Genomic DNA, 7,500 nt, shown 5'->3' on the forward strand with positions numbered 1-7,500 from the left:
CAGCTAATCAAACAACCAACCAACCAACCAATCAATCAACCAATCCACTAACCAACCAGCTAATCAAACAACCAAACAACCAACCAACAAACCAACCAACCAACCAACCAACCAACCAAGCAACCGACCAACAAGCGAATCAAAAAACCAATCAACCAATCAACCAATCAACCAAACAATCAATCAACCAAGCAGCCAACCAACCAGCTAATCAAACAACCAACCAACCAACCAACCAACCAAGCAGCTAATCAAACAACAACCAACCAACCAACCAAAGCAACCAACCGAGCAGCTAATCAAACAACCAACCAACCAACCAATCAACCAAGCAACCAACCAACCAGATAATCAACCAACCAACCAACCAACCAACCAGCCAATTAACCAACCAACCAACCAATCAACCAAGCAACCAACCAACCAGTTAATCAATCAACCGACCAATCAACCAAGCAACCAACCAACCAACCAGATAATCAACCAACCAACCAGATAATCAACGACCCAACCAACCAACCAACAACCAACCTATAGGCAACCAACCTACCAATCAACATGATAATCAACCAACCAACCAGCTAATCAAACAACCAACCAATCAACCAACCAACCAGATAATCAACGAACCAACCAACCAACCAACAACCAACCTATAAGCAACCAACCTACCAATCAACATGATAATCAACCAACCAACCAACCAACCAATCAACCAACCAACCAACCAACCAACCAATCAACCAACCAATCAACAAACCAGCTAATCAAACAACCAACCAACCAATCAACCAAGCAACCAGCCAACAAGCGAATCAAAAAACCAACCAACCAAACAACCAACCAACCAATCAACCAACCAACCAATCAACCAACCAACCAATCAACCAAGCAACCAACCAAGCAGCTAATCAACCAACCGACCAATCAACCAAGCAACCAATCAACCAAGCAGCTAATCAAGCAACCAACCAACCAAGCAATTAATCAACCAATCAACCAACCAACCAGCTAAGCAAACAACCAACCAACCAACCAACCAACCAACCAACCAAGCAACCGACCAACAAGCGAATCAAAAAACCAATCAACCAACCAACCAATCAACCAACCAATCAATCAACCAAGCAGCCAACCAACCAGCTAATTAAACAACCAACCAACCAACCAACCAACCAACCAAGCAGCTAATCAAACGACCAACCAACCAACCAAGCAACCAACCAAGCAGCTAATCAAACAACCAACCAACCAACCAATCAACCAAGCAACCAACCAACCAGATAATCAACCAACCAACCAACCAACCAGCCAATCAACCAACCAACCAACCAATCAACCAAGCAACCAACCAACCAGCTAATCAACCAACCGACCAATCAATCAAGCAACCAACCAACCAGATAATCAACCAACCAACCAACCAATCAAGCAACCAACCAACCAACCAGATAATCAACCAACCAACCAGATGATCAACGAACCAACCAACCAACCAACAACCAACCTATAAGCAACCAACCTACCAATCAACATGATAATCAACCAACCAACCAATCAACCAACCAACCAACCAGCTAATCAAACAACCAACCAATTAACCAACCAACCAGATGATCAACGAACCAACCAACCAACCAACCAACAACCAACCTATAAGCAACCAACCTACCAATCAACATGATAATCAACCAACCAACCAACCAACCAAGTAACCAACCAACCAATTAAAAATACAAGACACGGCCCATTGATGATGTAACCAAGGAGACAACCCAAATACAGAAGAAAAAAAAAGAATCAATACACGCAAGACACTTGCATGTTTTATTTGACCTAAATAATTGTGCGTGTTATCAGTACCTAAAGGGTCACGAATGTACCCATTGATTCATTTTATGACATGATTATAGTTATGAATTATGATGCTATCTAGTATAAATTAAATAGGGATAAAATGTATGGAATACACTGTTTTAAGGTTTGGGCTTTTTCCGTGAGGAAGCTGTTTGAAAAGAGGGCAACCATATAATTTTTAAAAATTTGATTGGTCTTACTTGGAAGTATCAAATGAATTATTCATTAAAGGTTTGTCCCACCCAATGTACCTACTCAGATAGAAATAACACACGCATGACTCGTGAACACAGCTGGGTAAACATCCTTATCTATCCTTTAAAAAAAATAGGGATGGGGGTCAAAATTGTTCCGTATAGCAGCCCGTGTTAAATTTTTGCCAGGCAGGACAGAATTACTAACACATTTAAAATCTAAAAATAAATATTTTTAACTTGTAAACCTTTAAAAAAATAATGGGCGATTCTGTCACCCGTTGATTCAAACGATTATTTATAAAATCGGATGTCATTTGATGTTGGGAATCGCCATCTGGGCCAGATTCATTTGCGCGCACATAAAATAGACTTTTTTACTACGGACCGATTTTGATCGTTGATGACTCAAAAGATTTGTCTCGATCTATGTAAATTTCCACAATACAGAGTAAAATAATCAAAATAGATGAGTGCCTCTTCGTAATAGGTTCTTTTTCTTCAGGTTCTCCACTCGTAATATTTTAAAAAAATTCTTACATTTGAATGTGCACAATACTAATTCAAAAGATTGGGGAACATAATCTGGTAACACACACACATTCACACACACACACACACACACACACACACACACATATATATATATATATATATATATAATATATATATATATTATATATATATATATATATATATATATATATATATATATATATATATATATATATATATTATAAAGTGGGTCATTAAATTGCCATTTCTATAATATATATACAATCAAAATTGATTTTAATTTCTAAAGAGAGTGAAAAATCGTAGAGAGTGTGAAAGTGCATGAATAAATGTTATGGAAAGCTTGTTTATTAGTGTTGATGTATTCTAACTTTTATCTCGATCTATGTATGGTAATTTACTCATTCGGAGAAAGATCATACAGATCTACCATTTATCTATTTATTCTCATTTCTTATTTGCTGTTACTCCTACAATGTACTCTGAGTAATAGGCACAATATTTCAGACAATATGGGAAATATCAAATTAATCATAACTTCCTAAAAGTATTAATTTAAAAGGATAACAAACAGTAAATTGATATTTCATTCCAGAAATAAATATTACTTTTACAGAAATTCTCTTTACAAAATAAATATGTCACCAACCGCAAGTATGCTCCGTGGTATACGTCGGACGTTAAAGAAGCTAAAACGAAGTGTCGGAGAGCAGAAAGACTGCTGAATACATCAGGCCTTACGATTCATCGTGAAATATTCAAGAACGCATTTCGTGCCTGGAAGACAACAATAAAAAAGGCAAAGACCACGTATTTTCTTTCAAAATTCGAAACTTCTAAATCTTGTAAACAATTATTTAACATCTGCAATGATCTACTTGGACGTGAAAGATGCACTTCATTACCATCTACAACCAATCAAAGAGACTTGCCAAACACATTTGTCAACTTTTTAAAAGACAAAATCCATAACATTCGTTCAGAACTAGATCGGCATGAACCATTTATAGATACAAATACATTCTGTGGTACCCCTTTAGACAAGTTCCAACCAGTTTCACCTAGTTTCATAAACGAGTTGATAAAAAAGCCCCCATTAAATCCTGCGACCTTGATCCCCTACCAGCACAGCTTTTGGCCAGCTCCATTGATACATTATTACCATCCATTACATCAATCATAAATACATCCATACTGACTGGCGAAGTTCCATCGTGCTTTAAAAGTGCCCTCGTCAAACCACTTCTGAAGAAACCATCACTGGACCACAATATATTAAACAATTATCGTCCTGTATCAACTTTACCTTTTTTGTCAAAACTTTTGGAGAAGGTAGTTCTTACACAATTAACATCTCATCTTAAGAACAACAGTTTGGAACAACCCTTTCAGTCAGCCTACAAACATCAACACAGTACTGAAACGGCGCTTCTTAAAATCTTTAATGACTTGTTATGTAATGCTGATGCTAACAATATCAATGTATTATGCCTTTTAGATCTTTCAGTTGCCTTTGACACCATTGACCATGACATTTTGTTAAGAAGACTAGACAATACGTTCGGCATAAAAGGAATTGCCCTTAAACTGTTTACATCATATTTACAGGATCGATGGCAGACTGTCGTGGTGAATGGTGTTCAGTCAGAACAAGTTTTACTAAATTTTGGAGTGCCACAAGGCTCTGTTCTTGGCCCTGTCCTTTTTACTGTATATATGCAGCCCCTTTCTAGTGTGATATCCAGATTCAATCTGAATTATCATTTTTATGCAGATGATACGCAAATATATGATTCAGCACCCCTTAGTAATTTACAGTTCTTAATACAACGAATTACGAGCTGTTTTAATGAGATTAAATCTTGGATGTACCACAATAAGTTAAAATTAAATGATAGTAAAACTGAGATTTTAATGTGTGGAAGGCCGAGTATCCTTAAACAGGCAAATAAATCACCTATTACTCTCGGAAATAGCACAATAGAATTTTCAAATAAAGCAAAAAACCTTGGCGTCATCATTGATAAAGATCTTTCCATGACAAGCCACGTGAATAACACCATACAATCTATGTACATAGAAATGAAAAAAATAAGCAAAATTCGTAATTTAATACCGAAGCATATAACAGAACTTTTAATTAATTCCCTGGTTTTATCTAAATTGGACTATTGTAACTCCCTTTGGGCGAATTTAGCTAAAGACAAAATTAGCAAACTTCAGGTTGCTCAAAATAACGCAGCCATTCTCATTGTACGCAATAACAAAAAAATACCCGTCAGCAACTCTTCTTCTCCGTGAGTTACACTGGCTTCCTGTTGAAAAAAGAGTTGCCTATAAGATTTGTACTGTTGTCTACAAATCCCTGAGCACGAACAGTCCCTCCTATATTAAAGACCTTCTAAACATATATGTCCCTAATAGAAACTTGAGGTCAAGCAATGACCAATCAATCCTTGTCAAACCTAAGCCATTGCGTAAAATAGGTGAACAGTCTTTTCAATTTTCGGCCCCCCATTTTTGGAACGCTCTCCCGTCACACGTGAGATGCTCGGATTCGTTGACAACGTTCAAATCTCGCTTAAAGTTTTATCTTTTTACGTCATAATGTTGCAATATTATTTTCATATTTTGTTGTTGTTAAATTGAATTCGTATCACGTTTCCTTCACACTTGTCTCACTGTAATATGTTTTGTTTTATATCACTGTAAAGCGCTTAGAGCCTGTGTCAACGGGTAAAGCGCTATATAAATGCCATTTATTATTATTATTATTATTATTATTATTATTATTATTATTATTATTATTATTATTATTATTATTATTATTATTATTATTATTATTATTCTGATGTCCTGAACAAATTTTAATGAAATAAAGAAACAATGCCCTATTCCGCCATGTGCTAGGCAGGCAGGTACAATGATCAATATGAACCAAATATAATGAGACATAGATAATGACATGCACAGGACAAGTATAAGATTATATGGAACACAATAGACAGTGCACAAGGCAAGAACGATGGCATTACACACCCAACGTGTGTATAGTAATCGGACATCAGATGACTACAAACCTTAAAGTGCAGTCAATCGATATCATGAGCAAAACCTGGCACCGAGAGACAATATCGCCTAACAAAAGTTAATTAATGACAAATTAATGAAAATCATATAACATCTCCAATTTCCTGCAAAAGCAGGCCTACGCACGGATTTACGCCATAAATTACTTCACTTCAAGGACCAATCAACAGAATTATACAAATACATCATCCATGTCACCTTTACGCCTTTGGTAGTAAACTCGAGCATTTCTATTGAGCAATATCAACTGAACGTGCTCACAGCGCTTTACAAAGGGTCCCTAGCCAACAGCAACCCTTAACACATAGAACGAGACATGACGCCTGTTAGGTGATATTACATTACTTTTCAGACAGTGACAACGTTGTTAACGACCAGGTGATCATTTTACACATGAGTGCAGTGAGAGAATGTGAGTAAAGAGCCTTTTTTTAATGACTCAACCATGCGCCGCTCTGAGCGGGACTCGAACCCTGAAATTTCCTATCCGAAGGCAAGTGAAATAATACAAGACCACATCGCCGCACATTACCAATGTATGTATGTGACTATCTATTAGATCGGACAGCTGATCTTGTTATCACTGAAATTCATTCAGCAATGAACCATTACAAGAATGACGCTTTGACCAGTAACTGCCGTACTCTGAGAATATTCGTCCTTCAAATTATATCGGTCGATTTAACACTCTCCTTACCAGCCATTTTCAAGATTTTCCCAGAAACTTCACACACAACGAACACAAATCATTCAGACACAATATGTAGTATAGTAAATTTTTTGCGATAGCTACATAGTTCTGTAGCAAAACATGTCCTGCAACACACTGTTCATTTTCTTTAAATTTTATGTCAAAATGAATTTGAATAAGAAAAAGGTTGGTTGTATCCTAACGAATGTGAAGGTTTTCCAAAAGTTGATAAAAAGAGGGTTAAATGACTCTTCCCTTGGCCAAAACTCCCAAACCTGGAATCCAGCGGAATATAACGTACCAACACACAGATCTATGTGTAACCTTGAACGTTTATAGTCTGATTGATAGAATTTAGTGAGAACTACTCTTAAAAGTGGCTGGCTTAAAACAATAACAAAGAGCTGAGTGACGTCAATTTTGTTCCTTCTATACTCTTCGGTCAAATTGAACAGCTTTGGTTTCATTTCAAGGCAAACAGGGAAATTAATGTGGAAGAAAAAAAAATGAGCATTTCAATTTATAATATAGAGCTTTATCCACTAAACGTGGCCAAAGCGCTTTACAAGGAACGGCATGGAGCAAATTAAGTATAATATTATAATCAAAATGATCAAAAGTAAGAAATTATGTTTCTTTTGAAGTATGAGAAACAAAACTCACTCTCTTCAGTATAGGCATTTCTTTTAACTCAAATTGTATAAATTGAGCTTATGGCACAACTTTAAGCATTGTATCCACACCTACCTTAAACTATGTTGAGACGATTTATTCAAAAATATCTCAGAACAGACGTGTCAGATCAACTCACAAACGGCCAAACACTGACCACTTCCACTCCCTCTTTTATTTTCTTTATAACATAAGTTATCATAGGGCCAAATCAATGCTTAGATAACCACTAACCAACGAAATAGACACATTTGAAAATGAATAGAGAACTAAAATTGAAAAGAAAGTTTTCATATGCCTAATGTAAGTCATTTATATTGTTTTACGTCGACTGACTGAATCTTAGCCTGTGTACAGTTAGTTGACACAAAGGCTATGGTCATACTTCTATTGTACGAGTTATACAGTCTATAATCGTATGTTAGGAACATAACAGTTCTTCCCTCTTAATCTCTGTTAATGACATAGGAGATTAGTACG

At 36.3% G+C, this 7,500-nt stretch overlaps 1 protein-coding gene and 1 pseudogene across 1 annotated transcript in view; one reads left to right on the forward strand and one right to left on the reverse strand.

The window, feature by feature from the left end:
• The window catches only part of LOC144963982 (uncharacterized), a 15,464-nt pseudogene extending 10,684 nt beyond the window's left edge, over positions 1–4,780 (forward strand).
• The window catches only part of LOC144965312 (ribitol-5-phosphate transferase FKTN-like), a 33,806-nt gene extending 26,541 nt beyond the window's left edge, over positions 1–7,265 (reverse strand). The window contains exon 1 of the mRNA XM_078900534.1: positions 7,096–7,265. The gene's annotated coding sequence lies outside the window, so the exon portion shown is untranslated. The remainder of the gene's footprint in view (positions 1–7,095) is intronic.
• Between the last annotated feature and the right edge of the window lie 235 nt (positions 7,266–7,500).

The sequence above is a fragment of the Berghia stephanieae genome, chromosome 2 (genome assembly GCF_034508935.2).
Source record: "Berghia stephanieae isolate SIO BIC M18660-M18661 chromosome 2, UCSD_Bste_1.3, whole genome shotgun sequence".
Taxonomy (NCBI): Eukaryota; Metazoa; Mollusca; class Gastropoda; order Nudibranchia; family Aeolidiidae; genus Berghia; species Berghia stephanieae.